This window comes from Macaca thibetana, chromosome 15 (genome assembly GCF_024542745.1).
Source record: "Macaca thibetana thibetana isolate TM-01 chromosome 15, ASM2454274v1, whole genome shotgun sequence".
Taxonomy (NCBI): Eukaryota; Metazoa; Chordata; class Mammalia; order Primates; family Cercopithecidae; genus Macaca; species Macaca thibetana.
Genome location: NC_065592.1, coordinates 86,768,272 through 86,785,157, shown reverse-complemented (window position 1 = coordinate 86,785,157; position 16,886 = coordinate 86,768,272). Strand labels below are relative to the sequence as shown.

Below are 16,886 nucleotides of genomic sequence, written 5' to 3'. Positions count from 1 at the left end.
GTCAGTTGTTGCCATATGATAACGCAGAACTTTTCTTTTTCCATTGCATCATAAGCGAGGCAGTTGCATCAAATTTTTTCAAGAGCCTTGGAAGAAATACAGGGAGGTTATATCCCAGAAGAACCAGTGGCTTAATATTGAATATTAGACCTCCCTCTACCAAAAAGGTCCCCAGTCCCCCAGTGGACTGCTCTGTCGTCTAGGTTTCTAAGATCTTCTCCTCTCATTTTCTCCTCTTCCTTCTTACCTATTCATAGCTTTTCTTCCTCAACCTCCATGTTTAAGTTTTCATGCTTCCTCATGAAGTTCAACTCCTTCTTCCCCTTCCTTACATTTCACCCAGTTCTATGTTTGCTTATTCAAAACCTCGTAACATTACTTGACTAAACAAGGGTTCTACACTTCAAATGTAGGTGTTTTAATCACATGTAACACTTGCCCGATCTTTGTAATGACTCTCTCTTTTCTTTCATGAGATCCTATTCTTAGGTATGACCTCCTCCCACACCAGCTATGTAAGTGAAAAGTGGCCGTAATAGCTTTGTCTTGCTCCCTGCTATTAATTTAAATGTTCCTCCTGGAAAGTTGGAATATTAAAAAGTCAGCTGTTTTTGCTGTAAATTGTATTTTTTTTCTTCAAGTACACATAGCACATGTAAATTTATTTTACGAATACTTTGAAGCAAATAGGGACCTCTGCTGCCTAAAGTCTGCTGAAAGTGGTTAGATCACAGTAGGCCTTGAAAAGACTGCATACTGGGAAGGTGTTTGAGGTGTAGGAGAAGATCCAAAGGGGAAGCCTGAGAAGCAGATGTCATGGGGAGAGGGAAATGTGGAAAGGGAATATAGACTTTCAGGTCCAAGAAAATAACAGTGACCAAAATTGTTGAAATATTGAAGAAACCCTCCTCTTTTTCTTCCCATGTTTCAACTTTAGCCAAAAGAAGTAGACTCTTTCATGCTTTTTCTCTTCCAACTTCCTTTCCTCTCTGACTCACTTGTATTTCATGCATAATCCAAATTACTTTTAGATTTTGGAGGGAAGACAAATGTAACCTCTACCTGTTTTAGAGGTTTTAGCAGGGGCTTTAACAAAAATATTAACAAGAGTCAAAGAGTTTATTAATGCACATAGAAGATACCACACACGATAATGCTCAGGGAAAAGTGACTCAAAGTGGCGGCTCAGAGCTCTGGCTTTTGTAGCAAGTACAGTAAAGAGCAACACATTTGTAGAAAAATGACAAAACAAAGGAAAATGGTTTTTAGGTTTCTAAGAGTGGGAAGCTGTGGGAAAGGAAAACTATGGGAGGAAAGTGTAGAGGAAAGTTTGGTTTGGAACTCCTCTGGTGCTGTTTCTGGGTTAGGAGTCCAGTGTCATCTCCTCTAAAGGAGAAGTTCTATCCCTCCTTTAGGCAGAAAACAGGGTAGGCAGAGAGACGTTTCCTTTTTTTTTTTTTTTTTTTTTTTTTTTTTTTTGAGACGGATCTCGCTCTGTCGCCCAGGCTGGAGTGCAGTGGCCGGATCTCAGCTCACTGCAAGCTCCGCCTCCCGGATTCACGCCATTCTCCTGCCTCAGCCTCCCGAGTAGCTGGGACTACAGGCGCCGCCACCGCACCCGGCTAGTTTTTTGTATTTTTAGTAGAGACGGGGTTTCACCGTGTTAGCCAGGATGGTCTCGATCTCCTGACCTTGTGATCCGCCCGTCTCGGCCTCCCAAAGTGCTGGGATTACAGGCTTGAGCCACCGCGCCCGGCCGAGACGTTTTCTTTACTTTTTTGCTTCTTAATTGCTTCAGCCCCAAATAATTTTCGTTGTCATAGAGGCATGTTTTGGGGTAATATATCCTGGTTTCCCTCAGTGTCCCCAAATCATAGCAAGTTCCTTTCTGACTTGATTCTAACTTGTTTTTGGAACTTTCTGCACTCAAATACAGTGAGCTTTTTTCTTTGCTCCCTGTAAGTACACTGTAAACCATACAGCTCATTACCTCTCAAAGTTGGGTTCTTAGAAGCAACAGCTGCATCACTTGGGAGCTTTTAACAAATGCCAATGCTTGGGCCCTATCCCAGAGGGATGAATCAGACACTGTGTGGGCAGGGCCCAGAAATCTGTGTTTTAATAAATCCTTCAGGAGATTTTAATGTATGCTCAAGTTTAAGAGATCAAGCCTAGCCTTCAGTTAGTCCTGCTATGCCTTTGATTAAGCTGTTCAGTTTGAGATTTGCTCTATGAACTTGGCCAGCCTCCATTGATGGGGAAGCTAGAATTCAGCCTCAGATCTGTGCCTGGTTTTTCAATCCAGTTTATCAGAGAGTTCTGCACTTTGAGCAATAAAATAAATACTGTGCTTCACCTTTCTCAGCTCTTTATGTATAGTCTCAGAATTTTGACGCGAAAGAGTGTTAAGATTTGGATATCAACTTCCATCCCAAACCTCCTCCAACCTGGTATGTTGGCTAATAGTTTTAATTCCTTAGAAGAGATTTGGCTGTGAAATGGGAATAGGGAATAAAGGACATAAGGATAAGAATAATATTAAAAGGTAATAAGAATAAGGAAAAAAGGTAACAAGCTGATATTTTTAACTTAAACAGTGGAGGATGTTCAGTCCTAGAAGATCAATCTTGATTTACTCAGCAGCTGCTAGTGCAAGAAATCATGGATAGGACATAGCACTACAAAATGTAATGCCAGGTAATTGTATAGATACTTTTGTTTTGGAGCATTTAATTCATGTCTGTGGTCTTATACACACCATTTTTACACACAATTACATACCTTGTAATTGTAGTGTGTTTGTGAGGGGTATCTCTGGTTAGGATGTTGGACACAGAAATTTACTTTGAAGCTCTTTGATGCCAACACTGTGGCTAAGAATATCATGAGAACCACAGAAGATGCTGGTACACAAGACCACTTTAAGTTCACATTTCTCTCACCTCCCTCCAGTAGAGAAAAGGAGTAAGATTGAGGATGACATTACATTTATATGGTTTCAGTGGGAGCCACTGTGTTAATACAATACAACCTTTTTACTTGAACATTGATTGATCTTGGGTTGAGCACCTGACCCATATGGGGAAAACTGTGCTCTTGTTCAAAGGGTCAGGTCTAATTCCACAATATCACATGGCATGAATTTAGTGGTTCTCAAATTTTAACAAACATCAGAATTACACAGAGTGCTTGGTAAAGTAGATTTCCGAGCTCCACTCCCAGAGTTTCTGATTTGAGTTGGTGTGGAGTCACGTCCATGTATCTGCAATTCTGACAAATTCCCTGCTAGTGCTAATGCTTCTGGTCTAGGAATTACACTTGAGGAATCAGAATCATTGGTTTAAAGAATAGGCTTTATTAAAAAAGAAAATTACAAGGACAGGATTAGCTGAGAAGGTCTAGTCTTTTTCCTCTCTTTTTCTCACAGAGAGACTTCCCAGGGCCAGGATACTATACTGGACAGGCAATGTGGAGTTACCCATGTTCCATTAGGGGGACTTCATGCTCCTGGGGGTGTTCCTCTTATAGAAAAATTATGAGGGCAACCATCAGTGAAGGATAACCAGTGTACTTTGGTGCTAGACAATGTGGATTTGAGCACCAGCCCTTTACATCAGGAATTTAGTAATCCCAACTGTCTAACACTTGGGAACTTGAGAGATAATGGGAGTTATCACCTACAGAGAGAAGGGAGTGCAGCAGCCCCTACTGAGAAAAGAAAGGGGGGATCGTCCTTTCACCTTTCCCCCCACTGTCCTGCCCTCCTCCAACTCTGGTCCTAGCTGGTTCATTGTTCAGGCAATTATAAAGGAGCTCTCAGGATCACTTTTGGTAATTCTGCTCACCACATGACACATGCTATCTACTTCATACCCAAGCCTCTGATTCTACTAATTTTACTAGGTGTAGATAACTGATCCAAATTGGGCTAACCAATGTCTTTCCGTGAAAGTTGATTTCAGAAAAAACAACAATAACAACAACAAAAAAATACTATTTTATCTGTCTCTTGAAACTCACAGAATATAAACCCAGGTGCTGTTGTCATTGGCTATTTTCAGCCATGGGGCCCAGGAAACCCAGCAATCTTGTCTGAAGAGGGAGAGAAAAAGTAAGCCCACTTTTAGAGCAGTGGAAAGAAGATGTAGGGTGGGAAAAAGACTGGGAAGTATTTGAGTTTCTGCTTCCTGTAGTTTCTGAGGCCCAGAAACTTTGATTTCAATCCTGAGGATTCAAGAAAAAGCCACTGTCCTCTTTTGGCCTAACTTATTGTGTGATGGATTCCTGCCCTTTGTAAGAACGAATACTGACAAAGACATTCTGCTTCATTTAGAAGTTGTCATTTCCAAGCAAAAAGGTAAATTGAGTCACAAGAGATTTCACTTAAAATAAGTCTAGTAAAGGCCTTCAGAGTTTGTGTTCTATTTTAATTTAAGCTTTTCTTTGCAGAGGCTTCATTGTGTGTTGGGGGGATTGGGGAGCTGGTCACTTAGAATCACTTGGATCTTGAGTTCCATCACAGTTCTGTTATCTGCAGAGCTTGGAAGTTAAAAATGTCATGTAAATTTTCTTCGGCTCAATTTTCTCATCTTTATTGAAGGACTATATCATTTATCATACAGTGTTGTTTAGGAATTGACATGAAAAATAAAAGTACGTAGCACAGTCTGTCTGATTTTAATGTGTTTAAATTTCAAAACACATTTTCTAATTTTGAAAGACATCCCCCAAACATGATGTATTTACAATAAGATATATATAACAAGCATAAAAACAAACAAAAAATTAAGATTTTGCAAAAGAAGGAAAAGAAATTGTCAGGACCAGTATAATTGCTGAGTGTATTAGTCAGGGTTCTCCAGAGAAACAGAACCAATAGTAGATATTTGTATTTATATATATCTGCTCTCTCTCTCTCTCTCTATATATATATATTTATATATCTGCTATATAGATATATTTGTACATATATGTGCTCTCTCTCTTTATACATATATCTAAACATGTATATGTATATTTCTTAATATACATATCTGCAAGGTAGGTGGGAGGCTGGGGTCCTAGACTCACAGCCTGCTGGCAGAATTCTCTTTTCCTTGAAAAAGATCAGTCTTGTTCTATTAAGAGCTTTAGCTGATTGGATGAAGCCCACCCACATTGTGGAGAATAATTTGTGTCATTTGTTTTATTTATTCAAAGTTTACTGCTTTAAATGTTCATTACCACTAAACAAAATCTTCACAGAAACATCTAGAATAATGTTTGATCCAATATCTGGCTACCATGGCCTAGTCGAGTTGACACATATAATTAGCCATCTCATTAAGACTGATTTTATTATCTATTTATTTATTTAGAGACAGGGTCTTGCTCTGTTGCCTGGGCAGAATGTGCAGTGGCACAATCATAGCTCATTGCAATCTTGACCCCCTGGGCTCATGATACTCCCCCCTGAGTCTTCTGAATAGCCCGGACTACAGGTGCATACCACCAGGCCCAGCTAATTTTTAAAATTTTTCATAGAGACAGGGTCTCACTACATTGCTAGGGCTGGTCTCAAACTCCTGGGCTCAAACGATCGTCCTGCCTTGGCCTGCCAAATTGCTGGGATTATGGGTGTGAGCCACAACACATGACCCTAAGACTGATTTTAAATTTAATTTTGAGCTTCCTAGTAAGCTTAGAAAAAAAAGAAAGATATATCTTTTATGCAATCTTTTATTAAGTAAGACAATTTACTTAGTAGAGACCATTTTTCCATACATTAAATTCCAAAATATGGTATGGTTTCTCATATACAATTTTGTATTTTGGACCTTGACCGATATCATAGGCAAGGCTTTTAAGAATTATTGTTTTATAATTAATGGAGAAGCAATTTTGGTATTTTGTTTCTGGGAAAGGTTCTCTGTAAAATCAATGAAGGTTATTCTTCCTAGGATCCTTAATCGGTGATTTGCTTTTGGGTACATTTCTAACTCCCACACCCCTCTCATGAGTTGGAGCAAATTTATAAATATGTAGCTGCTTTACTTCTTCAGGGCTTGACTAAATCAACTTTTTAGATATCTTTGAATTTGGAAAAATGCCATCTCCTGCATCCAATCTGTCACCAAATTCTGTCATTTCTGACTCCAATATTCTTTAAAAACTGTACATTCCACTCCCTCCTGTTGCCAATGTCTCAGTTTAATCTGTTATTGTTTCTCACATGAACCTAGGCAATAGTTTCCAAACTTATCTCTGCTCCTTTGGTCACTTCAAATGCTGTCTTTACACAGGCACCAGACGGCCCCTTTTTGGGACACAGTTATCATGCTACTTTTCTGTTTAACAATCATCTTTGTTGTCCCAATAAATAAAAAACAGAGTTTCAGCATCACATGTACCTTAACCTTTGACCATATCAAATTATTTAGAATATTTAGAAAATGCCGTCACTTAGAGAGTTCTGCCTCTGCAGACTGCTGTTTCCTCTGCTTGGAGTACTCTATCCTCCCAACTAGCCTAGACAAATCCCAGTCATTCTTTAAGACTCAACTTAAAGGCCATCCCCTTTGTCAGACCTTCCCTGACAGATATAAGCAAGAAGTCACTCCTTCCTCCTTCTCCCAGATCAATTTTAACATTTGAGTTACATCTCCTTGGGTGTCAGGGTCTGAAATTAAGACGTAAAGTAGAAATCACAAATAGTTCTATCACCCTTGAAAATACCTTAAATAGCCCAGCAAATAGAGTACCTTAAGTCTACATTCATGTCACACTGAGACTGACATACTATTGCTCTGTGAATCCTACATAGAGTATGCTTCCTTCAGATATTTATTATGTATAATAAAGACACATACTGTCTTTAAAACTAGACACATATTCAGTGCTCCACACTGAGAGGTACATGCATGCGGAGCTAAGGCTGAGAGCCATTGACTGCCATCTTCTGCCACATGCATGCGGTAGGGTATATGCTCACTGAAAGGAACAGTGTGGGGAATTAGCTGCACATTTAAACTGTTTCTTTCTGCTTTTTTCTCTCTCCCTCTCTCTTGTGCCATATGCAGGAGTTTAGTACAAACAGATTAAATGATTATACTCTATGGTGCATAACTTAATTCTAGTCTATTAACCTAGGTAGGGCACTCACATTGTGATACAAATTTTCATTTGATGCTCAGGAATCCCCAGGCCATCAGAGTAGAAAGCTCCATGAATACAGACCTATATTTTTTTATATCTATTTCCTTTCCTCATACATTATTAGGACTTTAGTGGTCATTTCATGAATCAGTTAATAGAAGGCAAAGGACAAGGCATTGAAATTTCCTTCCGCTTTCACTAGGAACTTTCAGTATGATGAGAGGGAAGTTTAACATGTCTGGTCATTTGTGACAAGGTTCTGCATAGGAAGAAAAATAGTCTATTTGATAGGCTTGTGAAAGATAATACAGGATAGATAAAATACCGCATAAATGCTAAATAATAAAGTGACAAGCACAATATGTCAGGGGACGCATAGTAATGCAACTATGTCTGTAAAACATTTACTGTATTTTGTCTCTGAAATGTACAACAACAACAACCCACCAAATGGCGGCATCTGTGCTTATTTCCTCCCTGGTCCTCGATATTTGGAATCCTTTCAATGTTCAATGCCCAAAAATGCAATAAATATTTTTACTTTGGTACATCTATATTTTAACACTGGAGTTGGTACCAGCCAGGATTGTGGGGTTACTCACATCATGTGACTCTCCTCCCACCATTCAATGTGTTTACAAGTGAAAACTGATAAAATGAGCATCGAAGGCAGCCTGGGAGGGAGAATGAATGGGAGAAGGCATTGCAGAATGCATACTGAGGGCTAAGTGTGGAAGGCCCAAGAAGGGGATGGGTACTGTTTATAGGCAATCTTATTAGAAGTGGTGGGAGGAGCAGGAAGTGGGAGAGTAGGTATGTACAAGCTCTGATCTCTTTGAGCACCAGGTGGCACTACTGCTTTCTCTCTTGGCTGCTGCCTACCTGTGTCAGGGGAATTTCAGAAACCTAGATTTTGTAGGAAAGGCTAGAAGATTAAGAACCTATATGGGTCAAGAGAGAAATGGGCAGACAATACAGAGATCAGAATGTTTCTTATTGATCAAATCCTAGGAATGACGGTACTCATGGCACTCTGACAATTTTTAGCATTTCGCAAGCCATCAAGGGACATGACTTGATATTGTTAAACTCAAATTTATGAACATTGTTTAGCTTAAGGTATTACTAGCTTGTAAATTTATTAGTAAGTTGCCAAGTTCCTAAAGGCAGAGAAATGTGTAGAAAACCGACCAACCAAACTAAACCAAAACAAAATCAATCACTGCAAGTTACTTAACACATATGTAATAGTCAATTGGAGGGTATGTATCTGCTTGTTGCATCAAGAAGATTGCTTCTCTTTGGCAGTAGGTGGTTTTTTGAGGGGTCAGTTTCGGTGAATGGGATAACTGATCTAATTCCCCTTTTCTTACTTGCTATTAGTAAGTTTAGAAGTAAATATGGGAGCCATTTGTAGTCAGTATAACATTTTGCAAGATTGTAAACACATTTTAGCCACATCCGTGGGCTTTATCTTTCATCTTGCTTCTACATCTCACATAATATTTTACATTATATTTTACTTGCGCTTTTAATTTGTTAAATTGTATATGTTTATATGCTCTGGAAAGAGCATATCCTAAGTTTATATGCTTATAACCTAAGTTTATATGCTCTGGAAAGGTCCTCTAAATACTTTCTGAAATAAGGAAAGGAAGACATATAATTAATTATGTAATTATAACAAATTTCCATTGGGTGTACATTGCTAAACACCAAGAATCAATAGAATTGCTCCTTCCTTCAAGAAGTTTACAACCAAATAATGGACTTACTATAAAATGTGCACTAAATAAAAATTCTTTTCTTAAAAAATATAAGTTTTTGGAGTAGAGATATCTGAGTAAACACAAGGGAAAAAGGGATACTTGATTCCATGCTTAACTTTGTATTTCTACCGTTGGCTTTGCATGGCCTCAGGCAAGATGTATAACTGTCTCCAGCATCAATTTTTCAATAGTAAAAGGCAGATTCACCTTGGGACAAACAGTTGGATAGGCTACAGTGATGAAAGACATGGTGTGCTGTAATATTTGACTATTGTTATGTAACATTTGATTATAATCTCACTCTCAGCAAAACTAGTAGGAGAAAAGATCAATTTAAGACACATACTAAAAGGAAAAAAAATGTGGTTTGACTGAAATTCAGCACATTTTCTATAGGAAAGTGCCACACTATAGAGGCTATGGGTATAGTAGATGCTGATTTATTTTTAAACTTCTATTTACAACAGTTTGAGACAAATATTCAAAATTGTGTTCTTCATGTAAGAAAGTAAATGTTTTTGGAAAAAAATACAACATAAGCTTTTTTTTGAGGATTTTAGGCTGGAAGAGAAGGAAGCTAAAGAGAGTAAAATTGGGCATATTCTCCACAGGCTACTTTTCAGTAAATTTTAGAGCAACCAATAACGAAACAATTTGCTATTGCATTAAAATTAATATTTCTTTTTTGTTTATTAATTTTTTATTCTTTTAAAACAGACACATAACTGATATGCCAGGGTGCATTACTTTGTAGAAATGGTAGTGAGATTATTTTGGGATAAATGAAGAAGAAAAGAGGTAGAAACTACAGAAGAAGGACTGGAGCTTGATTCTTACCTTTAGTTAGGCTCATTGACTTCATGGAAAACCATGGGTCAGACACAGTGGAACCTAACAGGCTTTGGTATCAGATAGAGCTGAGTGGAACCCAGCTTAGTCTGTGACACTGGGCAAGTTCCTTCACTTGATTCCTGGATTCTTTGCAAAAAGTGGGCATAATAATATCAGCCTCATTGAAAGAATAAGAAACATCCATGACATTTCTAGTTCAGGGCCAGACAAGACTTATTGCAGATGCTCACTAGATGGCAACTAATAATGTGGGACAATTCATTAAAAAATCATCTCCTTTTATTTCTATTTAGGAGAGGACAGGAAATGGTAGCTTTGCATCATGACTTTACTTCATAGTGGATGGCAGACTTTAGGTAAAGTATGGTAGTGGCCCGTAAACTGCTGCGCAAGGCCTGTCTCCTACTAGTCTTTCTCCAGTTTTGAAAAGTCACTCCTTCTAAGCTTTCATTTGCCTTTGAAATCTCTGTTGATCAATAACTAGCTTCCATGAGGTCTAGCCTTATCTGCCTTCCTTATTCATATTCAGAGGGCAGGGGCCATGTTTTACAAAATTTCATAGTAGGCAGCACACAATCAGTTTTTCCTAATGACATAATTTATTTTAATGCAAGCTTGTCAGCCAGGGCATTGAAAAATCAGCCTGATACCCTAGTTCTTTTTTACTTTTATTCATTGACCTGCTTGCCCTAGGTGACTAGTGAGAAAGTCAGCACATTTTGAACACATTACTCTGTGTAAAGCATCCTGTTCAGCATATTACGCATGAAGGGGGAACAACTCAGGTGTTCATCAGGTGGGTAATACATAAAACTTTCTGAAGTTTTCAGGAATGAAAATTTCTCTCTACTTTGAATCCCCTATAGCTCACTGAGTTATACCCATGAAGAAATAAAAATAAAATTCTAAGCCCCCAACTAACTGAATGGACCATTTCTTGGCCAAGGGGACACCAAAGAAACCTTGGAAGCTGAGCCCCTGGCCATGACAGGATGTGAGGATGGATATGTCCCATTATATCCCTTCCCTTGCTAACCACTCTTAGGCTTTCTTCCCTAAGGGTTAAACAGAAACAAGCCCTTTGGAGAAATTTTACTGCTGATTTAACCCAACTGCCTGACTACTGCCACTCCCTTTTGCGGTTTCTGCACAACCAATCAGCATTCCTTCCCGATAAGAAACCACTGACCAGGAAGTGGTTCTGGCCAGTCTTCGAAGAACGCGCAGTGAGGGTTTTTGTGTGTTCTGTTACAGAGGGCTGACAACTTCACTCTCAGATCATGCCAATGCCGCCATTTTTGAACACGGGGTCCCATCGAGAGGCATGAATTCAATTACACCTGCGCATGTTTCTCCTTTCATAAATATTCATGACTCCTCCTATAGCTTATTGAATATGTATATTCGGCCACCTCATTCCGCATACATCTCTGTCTTATTCTTCCCACCCTTGAAATGTCTGTTTCTGGAGTCTGGAAGGAGGCTGTGTTTCCCAGCCTGTCAGAATGGCCACCCTGCAGGCTGCAATCCTTTATGAGAAATAAAGCTCCACTTCACAAATGTATGAACCTTTTCATTCATCAGTTGACACCACTTAATCAAATTGAGTCTCTCTTTTTTTTTTTAATTTCATGCTTTGCATTTTTATTCAGGAGTCTTAGAAAGCGCTAGGATTTGGACCTAATTTCTGGTAACTTCATCTATCAGTGCTGATGTCCACTGAAATACTATTATACAGGTCTGATTCTGAGAGTTTGGTCCAGGCAGCTCACCACCTAGACTGCCTTCGTTACTCCCTGCAAAACCTCTCAGTCTGAGTCCAAGTTCCTGACACTTCCAGGTTCTCAGGACATATTCAGCTGTTCCTTTACAACTCCAGAGACAGAGCTCTGCTTCCATGTGCTTCTCAGCTTCCTGGGCTCTTTCCTTTATTGCCATTCAATCCTCCCAAACCTGGAAGCAAAGGGTTAATTAAATCCTTTTGCAAGGAAACTGAGGCTCAGAGAAGTTCAGGAACTTGTCCACTGTCATATATTTCACAAGTGGAGGAGTACACTTTCAGAGCAAAGTCCAACTAAATTCATGATTCTAGTTTCCCCCATCATGCTGGACTGCCTCAATGATTTCAGTTAAAGTCTCAGGTCTTTTTAATTCTCATGCTAAAACCTATCATTTAGTACTAACTTTTAATAGTTTCACTCTTATTTTTAGTTAAATGTCACCTTGGAAAGTAAAAACAGGAGTTTTAAAGGCATGTTTCTCAAAATATGGTGGTCTACATCAGAATTACCTGGACTAATTGTTAAAATATTTATTCTTAGGCCCAATTATAGCCCTACAGAATCATTATTACTATTGGGCAATGAAATAAGTATTATTAATAAACTCACCTAATAATTACTATTCATGTCAAATTTAGTAGATTATTTCTTTAACATATGTAGACAAGTTTATTTTGATCTTAGTAAGGAGAGTGAGAAATAGTTGAAATACAAGGTGCTAAGGCTTTGAATTGGTTCATCGTGCTATCTAACTACTGAAAATTTTGGATATGGAGGAATGACCTTAATATTGGGAAAAAAGAAGAAAACAGAAGAACAGCAGATGAATTCCTGAGACCTGAGACAAATTTCCTCTCCTTCCTGATTTTGCCTGCAGGCAGTTCTGTGTGAGAGTGGATGAACTGGTGAGAAAATGTATTTGAAATTTAAACCTACAGTAACTTTTGGGTTAAGAACTATATTCCCAAATGAAATAACTTCATTATTATTTTTAACTCCCTCTGCCCAAATACCCTAAGGACTTAAGCTGCTTGATATAGCAGTCTAGGTGCTCACTTTCAGAACCAAGATAGCTTTTCTATTTTATTCTTCACATCACAGTAAAACTGTTAGATGGGCTGAATGCCTGGGTTCAAAATTTCAGAAATTTGCACCTAAATTGCACCTGTAAAATATGTCCTCACACATGTAAGTGAGTCATTTTACTTGCAAATTATTGTTTTGCATATGCAATTACTTGCTTGCATCTGGCTATACATTTTGTGGAACAATTAAGTGTTTACGTTAGAAAATTAGATCACTAATTTTATGTTCATTTTTGTAAGACTTAGAACTTAAACTACCAGAATGTTTTTAGACAGAAAGATCAGTATTGCACATGGTCTAAATTGTGAGGGAGGAGTACATTCTTTCATCCATTCATTTGTTAATTTGACAAATATATTCTGAATGCCTACTGTGGGTCAGCTGCTGCACTGGATGCTAAAGTTACAATGATAAACAAATAGTCCTGCCTCCGGACATGGAGATTAACACTATGTTTAGTTGCATTTAGAGACCAGAAATTTGTTAGTGTCTTGCTTGATAACTTCAAAATATGCAGTTTTCGCTTAACTCTCAGGTTATTTTCTAATATGCGCCATATCAAGTTGAAAATAGACAGTTGTCATTTCTCACTACTTTCACTGATGGAATGAATAATAAAATGGGGGGATCATTTTTTATTTGATTTTGCTTTTCTCCTAATTCACAAATTAGCATGGCAAGTTTGTATGTCTTTTATGCAATCGTTGGGCTCTAGATCAGATAGTCTGTGGATGATTAATAGAAGCATAATTTGTGAAAATTAAAGGCTGATGATGGTCTTTGAATGAATGCCCTTCCTATGGGAAGATGTTCAGGGCTTTTGCAACTTGACCCTTGTATACTTTTCTCTGGGTAAAAACTATATTTTAGAGTGCTTAGTTTGTTGGGATAATGACTTCAAGATTAGAGAGGCATTGCATTACACACCTATACATTTCTTCATAAACAAAAATACATCAATACACCTGCACACATACGTATCTTGTGTCTATAAAGTCTGTGTAAAACACTGGTCTTTTAAATCTATCAATTTATCATTCAGGACCTAATTATAATAATACATTTATAGATATTTTGGGTTGAAAGAAACTTGAAAGTACTTTTTATTTAGTTCCCTTACTTTACAAATGAGTAAACTGAGGCCTGGGGAGGTTAAAAGAATTTCAAGGATTACACAGATGCTAAGGCAGAGAAAAGACTAAAATCTGGTATATAGGCATTCATTATTTTTTGAAAAATATCTTTTGTGAAGTAATGTAATGGAAACCAACTAACGTTACCCTTGCAGATCCTATGGTGATGTTGAATGTGGCTCTTCTTTAAATAAATGTGGGAGGAAGAGAAAAATTATACAAAATCAGAGAAGAGTCGGAAAAGCAGAAGTTTGTCTTCTCTGTTAGATACTGCTTTTTCTAGTAACCACAAAGCTTGACATACATTAAGGGCAAATAAAGATGAGAGATGGTAAAGGGAAGGAATAGGGAGAGAGATATCTGGAAATTTTATGCACTTATACAATGTTTCGTTTTGTTGCAATCAGGGTCTCAACAGAAAACAGATGTCAAGCATAAATTAAGAATATTCCAAGAAAATTTATTTACATAAGAACCAACTACAGAAGTGTGGACTTGATAGAAACCACAAGAAATAGTACAGCAACACTGGATTAATAACCACGGAGCTGGTACCACCTCTAGGCCCAGGGGAATGAGGAGAGAGGGAGTGATTACTAGGACCCAGAAGGGAAAATTTTCTTGAGAAGGCTGTCTTGAGAGGAGTAGTGACCTTCATTGGAGAGACATAGCCAGGTTGAGACAGGGGATCCCAGCAGAAAAAATATCCTGTAATGTTGTTTTCTACTCGTCTCTGATTTCTTGCTGATATCCCCATTGTTAATTCTAACTGGAAGCCAGAAAGCAAGGAAGAGCCCATTAATGTCATCTGCCAATGGGGAAGAAGGCAGGTGGAAAGGTCTAGGTAAGGATTTGGAGTTGCAAACAAATGGCACAAGGTACACTCTTCCAAAAAGAAGCCAAGCACTCTTACAAGAATATATAGAATGTCAGAAAATGGCATACATTAAAATACTATGAAAGAAAAAAAGAAGAAATAAAAAGAACTGACACCATTGAAACTAAAAGACTGATTTATACAATTGCTCACATTAGATGGAAAATTATTTATCTCTAATGCAATCGTTCAGAGATAGGTGGGTAGTCTAAGGGCAGCTCTGCTCCACGAGGGCATTGTTCTTTCTTTTTGCTTTGATCAGCACCACACCATATTTAAATTTTAGTCTGTAGGAAAATCAAATTACCGTGTGGGGAGCAAGCAGCTTCCCCTTAAGGAAGTGGCTGAGACATTATACGCCTCTCTTCTATAGCTCCTCGGAGTCCCTGGGTGTTGGACCCTTCTGTGACCTCCAGCTATTTGATTCACTTTTCCTGTCTGTAAGTTCTGGCAGTTGGACACCTAGGGGAGATTCAGCCTTTTGCCCTCAGAAAGCTCTCTACTTGGCCTCTACTGATCAGCCAGGCTTCATACCTAAATTGTTTGGCTGTGTCATCCTATCTGAACTTACGTGAATGCCAGAGCGCATGGTGTTGGGGCTCTGAGTGCCTGCCAATGGGTCAAATACAATCTAAGTGTGCTGGTAATTCTCCATGGGATAACTTGGGCCAAAATAGAAGAATGGAGGAAACCTAGTTTCTTTCTTCTTTATCCTATGTACCCTTTCATAGTCCTTATCAAATTCTTTGAAGCACAGTGTTTCTTGGTAGTCTATCTGGAGAAGTTCTATGCATGAAATACATGCAACTGCCAAACAATCAGCTTTGTGTTGTTGAAACATCATTTTACATCTTGCATAGCTCAGTTGCCTTTGTCCTCATCCTGGATCCTCTGAATGTATGCCTTGCCAAAAAGCATCTTCCTTTCATCCTTGATTCAGGCTTTGTGTTCTAGGGAAGCTGATATAGAACATATCTATTCACATTTGGTTGATCAGTCCTGGTCCGTGATAAAACTTGAAGTAGACAAGTGTTTTGCTGAATAAGACAAATGAGAAAATCATGGAATTTTGGGAATAGTGAGACATTTTTGCCAAAGAAGAAGAAAATAAAGTCAGGAATGAGACCAAAAAAAACAAAACAAAATAAAATGTGTAACATAATTCTTTACACCAAGTAGATAAAAAACTCAATTTAACTTTTACAGAAGCTACCACAAAAAAGAAAATATTGTTTATTTTTGTGTTCATGATACAATGAGTAGAAAAAAAAAAAAAAAAAAAAAAAAACCAGAAACCCAAATCTTTAGGAAAAATCCAAATTCTTTGTGTAAATTTCAATTAAATTTTCTTTCTGAATCTTATATCACTTATGAATACTACCAGAAATAAATAACACAATGTACGACCAACAGTGACTTCGTAATGAAGATATTTGATTATCTCACTCAATAGGAAGTGTAGAGGTAAGCATTCAAAGGTTTATTTCCCTTCAGGATCACTAAGGATCCACGTGATTTTCATCTTTTGCTCTACCCATCTTCAGTACATTGTTTTGATCCTTTAGTTTGTCTTCTCTTGGTGGTGAGATGTCTGCCGGTGTTCCAACTATCAAAGGTAGGAAGTGGGGAAGGAAGTACAGGGCAGGAGAGAATTTTTGCTCTAATGTCTTTCATGGGATGGGGGAAGGTCTTTCCTGGCATTCCCCTATTTCAACTTCTGTTTATGTCACACTGGCCAGAACTGGGTCATCATGGCTATTCAAACCTGCAAGAGAGGCTGGGAGTTTAAGCACTGGCCTTTTTGAGTGTAAGAAACTCACAAGGAGAAGAGGGTTGAGAAAAGGCAGATGGAGACACAACTGGTAGGGTCTTTTTTTTTTTTTTTTTAAATAGTTCTCATAATGAGAATTACCAGTGATATAATGACTAATATCCTAGGTAACATGTTACAGTAGATATGTAATAGCTGTACATAAGTGCTTTCCATACATGCTGATGACATTATACCACCATATGATGCAGTAGAAATAATTCCTCATAGTGGGAATAGGTAGGCTAGAAATGGTTGCAGTCTAGGTGTGTAGGCAATTGACCTAACTTGCATATTTTAGAACATGGGACAGTTTAGTCTGTGTGTTCTAAAATCCTGTCCCTGAATCCAGATTTGTAAGGCTAATGTATATGTTACATAGCTCCAGATTACACTTCATGGTGATGCTTGAGTATGACTCTTTGATTTTGTCATTTCTATATA

The 16,886-nt window shown here is 38.1% G+C and overlaps 1 long non-coding RNA gene across 1 annotated transcript; it reads right to left on the bottom strand.

The window, feature by feature from the left end:
- Positions 1-4,410: 4,410 nt before the first annotated feature.
- Positions 4,411-16,297, bottom strand: LOC126937763 (uncharacterized). Its single transcript, XR_007719841.1, has 3 exons — positions 16,079-16,297; positions 15,354-15,669; positions 4,411-4,531 (listed from the first exon to the last, which is right to left on the bottom strand). It is a non-coding gene; the product is annotated as an uncharacterized LOC126937763 (long non-coding RNA).
- Positions 16,298-16,886: the final 589 nt, after the last annotated feature.